Source organism: Chrysochloris asiatica, unplaced genomic scaffold (assembly GCF_000296735.1).
Source record: "Chrysochloris asiatica unplaced genomic scaffold, ChrAsi1.0 scaffold00187, whole genome shotgun sequence".
Lineage (NCBI taxonomy): Eukaryota > Metazoa > Chordata > Mammalia > Afrosoricida > Chrysochloridae > Chrysochloris > Chrysochloris asiatica.
This window is the reverse complement of record NW_006408705.1, coordinates 327315-343028: the sequence shown is the minus strand read 5'-3', so window position 1 is coordinate 343028 and position 15714 is coordinate 327315. Positions and strand designations below refer to the sequence as shown.

At 36.7% G+C, this 15714-nt stretch overlaps 1 pseudogene; it reads right to left on the bottom strand.

Moving 5' to 3' along the window:
- Nucleotides 1-9152, bottom strand: part of LOC102811440 — a 14297-nt pseudogene extending 5145 nt beyond the window's left edge.
- Nucleotides 9153-15714: the final 6562 nt, after the last annotated feature.

Here is a 15714-nt window from a genome sequence, read left to right as displayed (position 1 = left end):
AAAAAACCAAAAAAAAAAACCCAGCAACAAAAAAAGTGTATGGAAAAGAGAACAAAGGAGAGATAAGTAATAGTCCCACAAAAAAAGTCCATGTTTTAATCCTCAGAATGTGTGAAACTCTAACTTATATAGAAAATAGACTTTGCAGATGTGAGTAAATTTAAGAATCATCAAAAGAGGAAATAATCCTGCTCATTCAGGTGGATCCAATCTAGTCATATGCATCTCTAGAAGCTGAGAATATTTCCAGTTTGCAGAGAACAACAGAGATGGCAGCATGAATAGGACTCATTCAGTCTTTTCTGGCTTTGAAGATGGGGCAAGAGGTGCTTGGTCCAAAGAACAAAATTGATCTCTGGATGCTGGAAAAAGGCAAGGAAATGGACTATCCTTTCGAACCTTCCTAAGGAAGGCAGCCCTGCTGACACCTTTATTTTAGCCTAGTGAGACTTAATGTCAAATTTCTAACCTACAGAACTCTATGATATTAAGTTATAGTCACCAAAATGACAATAATGATAATAATATTAATGCTGTTGTTAACTGCCATTGAGTCAATTCTGACTCATGAAAATCCTGTGTTACAAAATAGAACTACTCCCGAGTGTTTCATGACTGTAATTTTTTTTACCAAAACATAAACAAATATTTTTTTTAAAAAAGAAAAAAAAACAAACAAAGCATAAACAAATCACACAACCAAGCTGCCCATCAAAAAAGGATAATCAGTTATATACTATGCAAATCAAGATAATACTTAGTAATCTTATTGTTAAGTACTGTTGAGTCCGTTTTGACTCATAGTGATCCTGTGATCCTGTATAGGGCTTCCGAGGAGCAGTTGGTGGGTTTGAACTGCTGACCTTGTAGTTAGCAGTCTAGTGCTTATCCTACAATGCCATACCAGTTAATGTTGCTGTTAGATGCCATCGAGTCAGTACTGACTCATAGAAACTCTATGCACAATAGAATGAAACACTGCCTTGTCCTGGGCCAACCTCACAATTGTTGCAACACCTGAGCCCATTGCTGTTGCCACTGAGCTAATCCATCTAGTTGAGGGCATGACTGTAATCTTAATGGATGCCAATGCTTTTCTTCAGGGGTACCTCTGTGTTGTTGTTTAGTGCCGTCAACTTGGTTCCAACTCACAGCAACTGTGTAATATAGGGTTTCTGAGAGAACTGGTTAGCAGTCCATTGCTTATTCTACAGCACCACACCAGGGATCTTTGTTGATAATGCTGTTATTGTTGTTATTAAGTGCCGTCGAGTCGGCTCCACCTCATATTGATCCTGTATAGGGCTTCTAAGGAAACACTAACCTTGTGATTTCAAGCTGACCTTGTGGTCTAGTGCTTATTGTACAGTGCCATAACAGGCCTCTAGTTCTTCTCAGTTAACAGAAGAAGAAACTCTATGGCTTAAGTTATCATGTAGACAGATACACACATACATATATCTACAAATATTTCTATAAGCAACCATGCGATAACATACTGCAGGATAATTTGCTGAACTGAAAGGTCAGTTTGAAATGCAAGTTTGGTGATTCAAACTCACCAGCTACTTCTTGGAAACCCTACACAGGGTTGCTATGAGATGGAACTGACTTGAAGGCACTCAACAATGACAACAGCAACAACTAACTGATAGGATTGCAGTTCAAACCCATCTGGCAGAAAAGAGGCATGGTGATCTGCTTCTGCAAAGATTCTAGCCAACAAAACTCTATGAAGCCGTTCTACAAGCACTTTGGTTGCCATGAGTCAAAACCAACATGATGACAATAGATTCTTTTGGTATTGATATTAATCTATGATTTCACACTGATGTCTCCAACTGTAATCCATCACCACATGAATCATTCTAGACTCCTTCGTTGTTTCCTTGTAACCTCCCACTCATTGAGAAAACTGGCTCCCAATAATAAACACCATTATCAGTATATAGATACCACCCAGCTTCTGCAATCTACAAATCTTTTTTTTTGGTAATTTTACTCAGATGTCTATCTGTAAGCCATCCTTTCCTCACTCCCAGAAAATATAATTTGGTGAAATTCCTACTCAATAGGAATATTGGTTGAATTCATTTACCCAGCATTGACTAGTTAGCACAATGCTCTTCCTTGGCCATGGCTACTGGTTCTGTGAGAGCTCTATTGTTCAAGTTAGCCTACACTCCAGGAGTAAATTAAAAAAAAAAAGAAGGATTTTCTTTTTGCAGCCCTTGAGCTGTGTTGATGCAAGCCTGATTCTCTAAGGAAATGCCATGAGGGCAAAGCCTGCCTGAGAAAGATGTAACATAAAGAGAAGGGGAACTGAAGATGGGTTCTTGATGATATCTTCTGAGCACCTGGATCCAGTCAGGCCTCCCTATGAATGTTTCATTGTAAACTCCTAATTTCCCTATTTTACTTTAGCTTGTTTGATTTGGATTTATGCCATCTGTACCCAGAATTTCTGTGTTCTTTATCCAACTAGGTTTAACTGGACTAAACTATATAATCTCAAAGGCACTAGAACACAATAATAAACCCATTAGAATAATATCCTTTAAACTCACAGATTACACTAAGTCCAAGATTTACCTTTAATTCATTGAGAGTTACACCCTAACAATAATATTTCTTTTGTGCACAAACTAAGTAAGCATTTTATGTGGGAAGTTAGGACAATTTTTGACTTAGGTCATTGGAAAACAAAGGGCCTGTCTTTAGTGATAAATTGGAACAGACTTAAAATCTATGAACTTTTGCCTTCTCCATCCTTTTATGAAGATTTACTGTCACTCTTTTTAATTTGTGTGGCACTGTGGGTTAATGCACCAGACTGCAAAGCTGTTTGAACTGCAAGATCGGTGGTTCAAATTTACCAGCTACTCCTAGGAAACCCTATACGGGGTTGCTATGGGTTGGAATCGACTTGAGGGCACTCAACAACAACAAGAAGATACAATATCTAAAACTAAGGAAGGTGGTGGTTATGTGCCATGAAGCCGGTTCTGACTCAGAGCGACCAGTTTAGGGTTTTTGAGGCTGTAAATCTTTATGGGAACAGAAGTCGTCATCTTTCTCCCAAAGAACCACAGGTCGTTTCAAACTACTTACTGTAAGGTTAGCAGTCTGTCTTGTAATTACTATACTACCAGAGCTCCTTAAAATTAAGAGACTAGAAGAATCTTAATTAAAAGATATTACCATCTATATCAATTGCTTAAACTATTGAAGGAGAGCTCATAACTTTGCCTGAATTTGAATGTCTCTATAAAAAAGCAATCCATTTTCTTTAAATAGATTAATATTTATTCTCCCTAGTAAGATCATGAGACTCTTAGTAAAGTTCTTCATGTATCTATTCTTCAAAAGTTTATTAAATATCATATATGAGTACATATATGTATATACAGTATATAATGAACTTTATATTTTATTATACACTCATAATAGTTTGTTGATTATTTTCAGCAATATTTCAGTCACCTTGCAATGTCAAATGCTGAAATAGATGTTTATTCAACTATAACCTTATTCTGCCAAGAAAGCTGTGTAATCTTAGAAACCTTAACAACTTGTCTGGTACAGTGTTCTCATCTTTAAATTGGAACAGATTATACTAAATTATCTCTAAAGTTTTTGAAATATCATAAAACTCTTATTTCTATGATATGTCACTTATCTCTATGTTATATTATAATATTGACCAATGTAGTGTTAATATGACTAAATTTTTTTTTAGTCACAAATTACATACTTTTTTGCTCTTTAAGTGCTCATTCCAAATGCTTGCTTGATCATGGCCAAATTAAAACAGATTTCCTAGTATAAATACAAAATCATCTTGCTGTCTTTTGTTAATGTTCCTGAATGATCTCCCCAAAACAACTCTGTAACATGAGTATATGTGCAAAAGGAGCATGTGTGCAGTTTTTTGTTCTTAGTTACCATTAAGTAGTTGCCATCTCATGATGACCTTATGTAAAACACAATGAAATATCACCCAGTTTTGTGTCATATTCATGATCATTGGTATATTTTAGTTCATTGCTGTTGCTATTGTGAAAATCCATCTCATGGAAGTTTCTCTAGTTTTACTGACCCTCTTTTTGTTCCATATGATAAGCACAGGACTGTGAACCACAAAGTCTGAGGACTGACCACTCACTTGGAGAAAATTGAGGTTTTTGCTTCTGAAAATTTAAAGTCTCAGAAACATTATACAGCATCACTATGTTTGGGAACCAACTTGGCAACATGTAACAACAACTTTATCAAAGACAGTGTCCTTGTCTAACATTTGTTCTTTCTTGATGATGTATCTGAAGTAAGTCAGTGGAAGTCTCTCCATCCTTACTTCTAAGTAGCATTCTGGTTGCATTCCTTCTAAGATTGGTTTGTCCATTCACCTAGAAGGCCACAGTATATTCAATATTCTTCACCAACACCACAATTTTAATGTATCAATTCCTTTTTTGTTTTCATTGTCAAGCTTTCACATTGGATATTGTTGTTGTTGTTGTTAAGAATCATGTTCTAACTCATAGCAATCTTATATAGGGTTTCCAAGGAGTGACAGGTGAGTTTGAACTATCGACCTTGTGGTTCAAACTGGCCTTATGGTGCAGTGCCTCATCTCACAGCACCATACCAGGACTCCTCACATGCATATAGGGTGATCAAAAAGACCATGGGTTGCATCAGACACTCACAGTTAAATAGAAATCTGCCTTTAGCAGTAAGTTATTATTCTTACTTTAAAAGTATCTAGAACATGTACTGGAGGCTTTTGGGATGATGTGGCATCTATGGAGGATCCATGTTTAGATCTGTCTTTGAAAGAAACTGTTGTGTAGAACATAACTAATTAAGAGTCCCAAATGTCACAGTTTTAAATTCTGCATTCATGCCAGGTCACACTTCCAGCCAATATGAAGCAATGTTGGGGTATTAGAACTAGGCATTTCTAGTGTGGTGATATTTATTGCTCAAGTGGGTAAATACGAATTCCACTGGTTGGCTAAAACTTTCTCAGAACCATGCTGTAATGTGAAGTTATTCCTACCTAATCCTTCCTTCTATCTCACAAACGATTCTTGCATTAATGACTGAAGGCTTTCCTTTCCTATTGCTGCTCCTTCTCTCTTAATCCCTTACAAGTGTTTACCACAATAATTCACTTCCTTCTGTAATCATGGGTTGACCTGTATTTTTTAGAAAGCACAAACTGACACAGAATCCTAGATTATAGAATCCTAGATTTAGCAACTGTCTAAAACCATCTGTAAAACCATTGAACTATGATCTTTAAATAAAAGGTCATAGGAAATATCAAACTACAAACCAAGGAAAGACTAAATTGTGCTGGATGAAGTAAATGTGGACTGTGCAGGGCTGAATAAGTTCTAAGAGGATCTCTCAGGTTTCCTTGATTCTGTAGAGGAGTCAGAAACCACAACTGTTGGCGAAGCTAGAACTAGTGCATATAGAAATATAAAGGAAATCTATTCACTATTCCTAATACATTTTAGGCTAGTATTTGTTTTCCTGCACCTGTAATATATCCATAACTGAGAGATGAAGCAGTGTTGACCCTTGTACAGAAATGTATGTCTAGAAGTGACTCTGAAATAGTGATTTTCCTTTCAGTTTATTGTTGTTTTAAGTGCTGTACAGTCAGTACTGACTCCTAGCACAACAGAATGAAACGCTGCCCAGACCTGTGCTAATCTCACAATCATTGCTACGCTTGAGCCACGGCCTGCCACTGTGCCAATCCATCTTCATAGCAGTCTTCTTCTCTCTTTCTTTTTTACAGCTGTTTCTCTTCATTTTGAGTTGTGCCCCATTAGCAAATGAAGGTACCAAAAGCTTTATTCCATGCATGACATCATGGTCAAATTTACTTTAAGGAGGCAGAGCTTTCCCAGTTGCATTTTGAGGAACTCATTTTCCAGTACTGTATCTGACAATATTCTGGTGCTCTTCATTATGTTGCAATATTCAATATTCTGGTGCTGACTATGTACCACTGCTATTCATAAGGTTTTCAGTGACTAAATATTTGAAAGTAGTATCCTTCTCTGTCTTCCTAGTTGGTCTTAGTTTGCAAGCTAATCTGAAACCTGTCCACCATGGTATTTAAAATACTAGTGGCATAGCTTCCAGAATCACAGCAATATGCAAGCCACTGCAGTACTACAAACTGACAGATGAGTGGTGGTTTTCAGTTTATAGATAAGAGACATGCTATTGATCTCAACTAGTTTGGACCTTTTAGGGGGAAAAGTGAGAGTAAGAAAGAGAGGGAGAAATTGAGATCGATCACCTGGCTAACTCTGTGTACTAAGGTGTGATGTCTTGTGCATCACATTACTGAATCTTGAACTGACAGAGTTGGTCCTATAGGAAATAAGTCACTAGTTTGATTTGACTAGGTTTACATTTCATGACTGGTAGATTTTATATTTATTTCTCTGTATTCATTTGATCCATTTTTAATGCTCAGAGCTTGTCACATGTAATGATTTCAAGACAAAACTAGTTATTTTATAGCTTAGCACCAAGTGTGGAGATGCTACTGCAGGCTGATTCAGAAGTTTTCCAAAATTTTCTGTTATGTCCAAGATCATCTTTTGGAGAAATATGGAAATTAAAAGCTAACTTGGAAATAAGGAATGCAGGTGTGGCTTAGGTACTGGCCAGGGAACTTAAGATAATAGACATAGACTTTAAATAGTTTATTCTAACAGAAGATGCAAATAATGACAACTCTCAAGTCAAGTATTGGGTGACATTAACTGAGAATTCTGTCTCCTTTTGCCTCTCCATTCTTTCTTTCTTCCTTCCCTCCTTTGTTTCCTTCATTTATGAGAAAATTAGTCAGACAGGTCACAATTGTAATACTGCCTCTACTATATGTTACTGATGTGGCATTGAATCAATTGCATACCCTATATGCCACAGTTCTTTGTCTGCTTACAAAGGTAATGTTAAGCATATGAGAGAAAAATTCTATTAGGACACAGAACTTGAACTAATGTAATTTATACTTATATAGAACCCAGTGGTCCCTGGGGTTAAAAACTAAAGCCTCCTTTTGCTAGGCAGTGGTAATTATACACCAAACACAGAAGATTGTGTCGGGTTAATGGAGAACTGCAGGGAAATGATTCTCTGTGGAAGCCCTGAGCCAGTGGAAATATGAAAGTTTCTTCATGAAGGTCTGTAGCAATTACATTGCTTTGCAGGAATATTGCCAAAGCTTTAGTGTTTTCATGGCTTTGTAAATATCTAAGAGAGTAGAGAAACACATCTCAGATGATTTAAACATTTTAGTTTTTGAGTAATTTCCCATTTTAGAGTCCACCTTTTCCCACCCAGACAATCCAGCTTTTATCCCCTTATCCAATTTTCTCACTGATGTCCACCTGCTTGCAGGGCTTTGGGGAATCATGCTAGCATTGGCTTCTAACACAGGAGCCAACAAAAATGATGGGTCCATTTTACTTAATGTTGCTGCAACAATAAAAGAACAAACACAACTTTACTTTAAAGAACAGAAATTTACTTTTTCATAGTTCCAGAGGCTAAAATTCCAAATGAAGGCCCTGACTGTCTATTCTTTCCCTGGGTCCTTAAAACAAAGTGTTCCTTAGCATTTATTGCTATTCTTTGGCATTATTTGGTGTCTGTTTCTGTGTCTGTTTTACTTGTTTTATAATTCAGAAGTGATGAGGTTTAGGACATACCCACGGTGGTCTGATCTCACTAACATAACAAGAGAAAATTCCTATTTTTAAACATGGTCATATTTGCATGCACATGAGTTAGCAGTCTAAAATATTTATTTATTTATTTATTTATTTATTTATTTGTTTGTTTGTTTGTTTGTTTATTTCGGGTGACACAACTCAATCTAGAGTATCTGAGATACAAACCTCATTATATTGATTTTGGTCTCCTCCATGCTTTGTCCAGTGATTCTGATCCCCTTATACTTTCTGCTTGTGTCTTAGAGGAAACATGAAAAACAAAAAAATCTGACATTTATTTAAAACCCACTCAATGGCACTTAGCAACCACAGCAACAATGTATAGTATGGCACTGTGGGCTAATGCATCAGACTGCAAAGTTGTTTGAACTGCAAGGTTGGTGCTTAAGATCACCAGCTGCTTCCTGGATCCCTATACAGGGTTGCTATGGGTCAGAATCAACTCAATGTCACTTAACAACAGCATGTATGATATAAAGACCTCTGGTAGAATAGTGGTTATGACTTGGGCTGCTTATCTCAAGGTCTGTAGCTCGAAACTGCCAGACATTCTGCGGGAGAAAGATGAGCTTTCTGCCCCTATAAAGATTTATAGCCTCACAAATCTTCTACAGTGTTGCTATGAATCAGAACTGACTCTATGACACATAATAACCACCACCATCACCTGTATAATATGCTATGTAAATATTGGCATTTTTAAAAGATGTCATTCCAAAGCTTTCTTGTGAGATATGTGTTATGTTGGTGAGAAAACTGACTAATCCAGAGATCATATAGATCCTGGTGTGGCACTGTCGGACAAAGTACTGGACTGCAAGGTCAGTTTGACCCACAAGGTTGGTGGTTCAAACTCATTAGCCTCTCATTGGAATCCCTGACAGTGTCCCTATGAATTGAAACCAATTCGACGGGGCTTAACAAAAACAACGTAAGTTGAGGTACCATATTTGGTGTCCTTGAGTTGTACAGTTAATACTTTTCTTGCTTACTTAAGTTTTGTCATTTCACATACTCTGTGAGTTGCCTCAGAAGAAAGTCCTGGTAATATGCTTCAGAAAAGTAAGTCATTGGAAATTCTATGGATCATAGTTCTACTGTGACATGCATTGGGTCATCAGGAATTGGAGACAGTTCTATGACAATTAGTTAGCTATTCAAATCCTAATCCATTGACTTGAACTTGAATTACAATCTTACTTTGCCTTCAAATACTTGGTCTTCTAGGGTCTTTTCTGTCTGCTTATATACTGATAATATTTTAATCTTTATTCTTACTTTTGGGGCATATGGTATGATTGGCTAGTTTACCATGTTTTGGTTTCTAATACCTTCCTTTCCTTCAAGATTGCTGCTAGCTTGCTGCTGAAGTCCTGTCATGTTGTCCTGAAAATTTGCTGTGAGTAAACACCACCTACCCCCACTCATGATCTAAGACATACTAGGTTTGTGTATAATTAGAACATCCTTTTTCACAGATCCAACCCTGAATTTCTTTTTGACAACATATCTATATAATTTTGATTAATGTCAACTTTATAGTAATTAAAATTTGCCATAGGTTCAAAATTATAAAGAAATTATGCCAAGTTTAAGTAAAATAAAGTCTAAAACTGTTTAAAGAATTTGTATTTAACTTTGTAATAGAACATGGGTTTGTTGTTGTTGTTAAGTGCCATTGAGTAAGTATTGACTCATAGTGATCCTGTATAGGATTTGTGAAGAGTGGCTAGTGGGTTTGAAGCATCTGCCTTGCAGTTCAAACTGACCTTGAAGTTCAGTGCATTATCCTGCAGTGCCACACCAAGACTCTGGGACATGGGTAGATTCACAAAAAAGGTTTTTCTTACATAGAAACAGGAGGAGAGTAAGTAATAACAGAAAACATGGGTTTTTAAAATACAAATTTTGGGCTTACCTGAAAAAATCTGAATAGAAAACATTCACATCATATTATAGCAATTCTAATCCTTTCCTGAATTCAAGTGCTAACCTTTCAAAATAATATTGAAAGCAGATTGTCTCATCATACTTTGCTTTGAAGAGAACTAAAATAAATGACTTTCAAAGATGTCAATGTATTTCAAATTAAGATATTGAATAACATTTGAACAAAAGAATAAAAATTAAATAAAATATGATTTGGATAGAAATGAGAAAGATCAACTTAAACAGTAAGGTCAACTGTTGGTTTTTAATTGTTATAGCTAAATATTTGCATATAGTTTTATAGATTGCAATTAGAGATTATAGATAGTTTTTCATGGAGTTATTTTTCTAACTACCAATTGCTGCAAAAGCTGGACAGTGAATAAGAAAGATTGTAGAAGAATTGATACCTTTGAGTTGTGGTGTTGGAGGAGAATACTGAAAGTGCCATGGACTGCCAAAAGAACCAATAGATCTGTTTTGGAAGAAGTGTAGCCAGAGTGCTCCTTGGAGGCCAAGATGGCTAGACTTCGTCTCTCATACTTTGGACACATTGTCTGGAGAGAACAGTTGCTGGAGAAGGATGTCATGCTGGGTAAGGTGGAGGGTCAGAGAAAAAGAGGAAGGCCCCCAACGAGATGGATCAGCCAGGTGGCATCATTGATGGCATCAAGTGTGGTGGCAGTAGTGAGGTTGGCCCAGGATTGGACATTGTTTCGTTCTGCTGTGCATGCTGGGGTCGCTATGAGTCGGTTCCGACTAGATGGCACCTGACAACAACAACAACAACCAATTGCTTTATGGTGTTGAGCTGTTGCATAGAACCTGATACAGGTACCTAGTTACTTCAAAACGAGTTTAAAGAAATCTCTACCAAGCATAAATACCAACTGGAAAGTACCAATTTGTCCTTTTTATATTTGGTAGAAAGGAAAGAGAATGACACTCAACATTTCAGTGTTTGATACACTCAGCTTTTGTTTACCTGCATTGTAAGTTTCTGGAGAGTGAATAAGGAAGACCATAGAAGAATTGATGCATTTGAGTATTGGAGAATAATGAAAATGCCATGGGCTGCCAAAAGAACAAACAGATCTGTGTTGGACGAAGTGCAGCCAGAGTGCTCCTTGGAGGCCAGGATGACCAAACTTCATCTCTCATACTTTGGATATATTGTCAGGAGGGACCAATCGCTAGAGAAAGATCAGCTTGGAAACCCTATACTGGGTCTCAATGAGTTGGAACTGACTCAACAGCACATAACAACAACAACGACAATAACAAATACACAAATATTTACAATCTACAGAGAAAACAGTTTAAATCCATTGGGCACAATTGCACATTCTATCATATATTAGTTCTTTTGTCTAATTTTTAGACAAAATTGAACTTTTTGCTACAAAGACCCTTTTATATCATGTGATTATTGTTATAAAAGAAGCATTAGGATGTGACTCAAATGGACATTCCAATATGTGTATCTGGAACTTGGTTTTAGTTTGATCTGATGTCAGTACTTTTATATTCTTTATATATCTTGCAGTGAAAAATACATATACGGATTTGGAGATGACCTAAAGAAATATAGGAACATTGGCATCACTCTGAAAATTTGCAGAAGAAAAATCATTTAGACCGTATGAAAATAATAAAGTTAATAAAAAATGTATTACACCAAGAAATACATTATTTGCATGATTTAATAGACTTTAGGCCATGTGACTACAGTTGTGTTTTCTAAAACTTTCTTTGCTTCTTGTTTGAATGTGTGAAAGATCAAATTTCTAGCTAACATTTGACAGTATTTTGTAATTGCTGCTGATGGTGTTAAGCGTTGTCGAGTTGGTTCCAACTCACAGCAACCCTGCGTAGGGTTTCCGAGGAAGTGCTGGTTAGGTTGAATTGCCGACCTGTGGTTCAAACTGACCTTATGTGCTTATCCTATAGTGCCACACCAGTACTTTACAATAGAGGCAAGCAAACCTAATAATCTTCATATGGTGGAAAAAAAGCATTTGACTGAAATTGTTAACCCTGAGTTACTAAAACTGAATAAAGCTGTCAACAGAGTTATTGACGTTTTTTGACCTTGGTGTATTCTGATTATTCTTTTTCTTTGGTATGTGATTATTAAGCCCTTTAGCATTCACACGTAAAAAAATCTGTACTTTTATAGCAAATTTCAAGTTCTCAAGGTGCTATGTGTGAAAATACTTTATTCTAGAAGGGGAACATATCTGACTGATAGATGACTAGTATATTTGATAGGAAGCATCAAAAGGTGGAAAGAATACAGAGTCACTCTACCAAAAATAATTGGTTAATGTGCAACCATTTCTGGAGGCTGCATATGAACCAATAGTATTGAAGGAAAACATCCAAGCTGCATTTAAAATATTGTGAAAAATAATACTCTAGGATTGACTGAATACCAATTGAGATGTCTCAACAAATAGATGCAATGTTGGAAGTGTTCACTTATGTATGCCAAGAAATATGAAAATTAAATACTATTGTAGATACAATCCTGTATTATCACTAATAAACATTATTCTGCAAGAGGGTACATAAGTGAAAGTGACTACACTCATGACCATATATGAGGGGCTTCAAAAAGTTCATAAAAAATTAAAATGAAAAGATAATGGAATTTTTCCATGGAAAATTTTAAACCCCCTCATATAGGTTCAGCAGACAATATTTCTCCATATGTACTTGTATATACTATAAATATAACAATGGATATAGTAGAACAAAAATGGGTCAAAATTATGGTCCTAGCCATAACTAAACACCTTGTGAGAATGAGTTTCTGAGTCTGGGGACTCAGACCATAATCATGGTTACTAGGCATAACGTAGTCCACAAACACACTACTTTATATCCTGGGATCTTAGAAACCTTGTGGACAGCCATCTGGGATGCATTTATTGGTTTCTTCCTATCCAGAGCAACCAAGGGTAAAGAAAATCAAAGATGCATGGAAGCTTATTTCCCAAAGGACTAATGGATCCTGCACATCTCAGTCTCTACAACCCTAAAACCAGAAGAATAAGATGGTGTTTGGCTATTACAGCTGGCCTCTTTGCAAGGGATCACAACAGAGGGGCCTGGGTAGAATGAGAGAAAAATGTGAAACAAAACTCAAACATTTATAAAAGACCAGCTTTAATGGTCTTACTAGAGACTGGAGGAACCTAAGACTATGGGCTTTAGTCACCTTTCAGTCCTGAACTGAACTCACTGCTTAACACTTAATTATGCTCATGTGGAACCTGCCAAGAGACAGTTGTTCAAACAGAATTAGGAGATACTGCTGTTGCTATGCACTGTCTAGTAGTTTCTGAATCATAGCAACCTTGTATAGGGTTTCCAAGGCTATAAAGCTTCACAGGAGCAGGAAGTCTCATTTCCCCCCCATGGAACAGCTGGTGCTGCTGATCTTGCAATCAACAGCCCAGTGTGTAACCCACTATGACACCATGGTTTAAAATCAGGAAAGGTATATGTCAGGGTTGTATCCTTACTTCTTCAATCTGTATGCAGAAAAAACAACCTAAAACACAGGACTACAAGAAAAACACATCAAGATTGAAGGAAGTCTCATTAGCGATTTGACACATCTTAGCTTACTGAAAGTGAAGAGGACTTGAAGCACTTGCTAGTGAAAACCAAAGTCTTCAGAATGGATTATACCTCACCCTAAGGAGTCCTGGTGTGGGGCTGTGGGTTTAATGCACCAGACTGCAAAGCTGCTTGAATTGCAAGGTCAGCGGTTCAAGCTCACCAGCTGCTCCTCAGAAACCCTGTACAGGGTTGCTATGAGTCGGAAAAGACTTCACGGCACATAACAACAACAACAACAACAAAGGTCATAAAGGAGTCCTGGTGTGGTCCTGTGGGTTAAGGCACTAGACTGTAAAGTTGTTTTCAACTGTGTGGTCAGTTGTTCAAGCTCATCAGCTACTCCTCAGAAACACTATACAGGGTCGCTATGGGTCAGAATCAACTCGAGGGCACTTAATAAAACAACAACAAAGACAATAAAAAGGTTCACAACTGGGCCAATAAACAATATCATGATAAATGCAGAATATATTGAAGTCGTTATGGATTTTATTTTACTTTGATCCACAATCCATACCCACGTAAGCAGCAGTACAGACATCACACATATTGCATTGGGAAAATTTGCTGCAAAAATCCTCTTTAAAGTGTGAAAAACAAAGATATCACTTTGAGGATTAAAGTGCCGCTGACCTGAGTCAAGAATTTTTCATCAAGTCTCATGCATGCATGTGAAAGCAGGACAATGAACATGGAAGAAATGTTGTATTGAAGTTATGGTGTTGGCAATATTGAATAAATCATGAACATTATAAGAATGAACAAATCTTTGTTAAAAGAAGTACAGCCATAATTCTCCTTAGATGCAAGGATGAGGACACTTGAATGTGTTATCAGGAGGGACCATTCCCTGAAGAAAGGCATTCTGTTTGGTGAAATAGAGGGTCAGCAAAAAATAAAAGATCCTCAAGGAAATTAACTGACTCCATGGATGCTACAGTGAGCTCAAACATTTATTAGGATGGTTCAGAACCTGCCAGTGTTTTGTTTCCTTGTACATTGGGTCACTGTAAATCAGAACTGATGCTGGCATCTAACAATAACAGCAGCTTATTTGGCAGAATTGTTAGATAAAGTCAATATTTATGTACCACTGTCCTGAAGTGGCGTTATTGGGTAAGCACTCGACCATAGGCCAGTTTGAACTGTGAGGGTGGCAGTTATAACCCACCAGCTGCTCCTCAGAAACCCTACACAAGGTTGCTATGAGTCAGAATGGACTCAACAGCACTTAAAACAACAACAAAGTCACAGGTAGTTATTTAAATTAATTAAAAAAAATAATTAATTTCTCAACCACATTAATCATATTTCAAATGTTCAACAATCACGTATGATGTGTCTCCTGTATTGGGTAGGGCAGATTATAGAGCATTTTTTTCATTGTAGAAAGTTCTATTGGACAGTGCTGCTGATCTCAACAGTCTTTATTGGAAAAAGTCATTAAAATCTAGATATTCAGGAAATGTTGTCTTCTTCCATTATTATGAGGTCATAAAAAATTTAGTGAAAGCCTATCAAAATGATATTGCTACATACTTTTTAGAAAAAAAAATAGATAAAGGGAAGGAAAGAAGTTCTTGCTAAATAATTTATCTTTTTAATTTCCTATTTTTTGCTGCATTTCAACTTATCCAAATATTGCAGGGAAATGAATCAGTGAGGGAGACAGGTACTATCTTGTGAGGCAGGGAGCAATCAAAGGGAGAAAAACAGCAGAAGTAACCAGACAGATTAAACATGTGAAGGAGGAAGATAGGAAAACCAGGTTTCCCAAATGTTGTTGTTAAGTGCCGCCAAGTCAGTTCTGACTCATAGCAACCCTGTATAGGAGTCCATGGAGCAGAAGACAAATTAGAACCACTGACCTTGTAGTTCAAACCAACATTTCAGAAAGTGCTTTATCCCACCGTGCCAAACTAGGACTCCAGAAAGAAAATAAAGTAATGACACTGAAGATTATCACTTAAGGTGAATCTTGTACATCTGAAAATGTGACTGCTTATGTTTAAGAAATCTAATTGGTGGCCTACTGATGTTAAAAGTCCTATTTCATTTGTTAGAATAAGAATGGATATACATGGGTCTCACTAAGGAATGGATGCTGTACTTTCAAATCTGAGCTGTAGATAAATGATGGAAGATTCCAAGCTTCCATTTAGCCTACACCTTATTTTATACCACAATTTAGGACTGCACAAAAGATCACTGAATCATCAGCATGTGCAAACAAATAAGCAAACACTCATTCTTCTTCATGATCGAAGGAATAAACAAGAGTGATATTAATTGTCTGGCTAAAATAAATTATAATGAATGCAAACTCATTACTGTTGAAATCGATGCATGCATAGCAGAAGGTGCATTAATTGAAGTCAACATA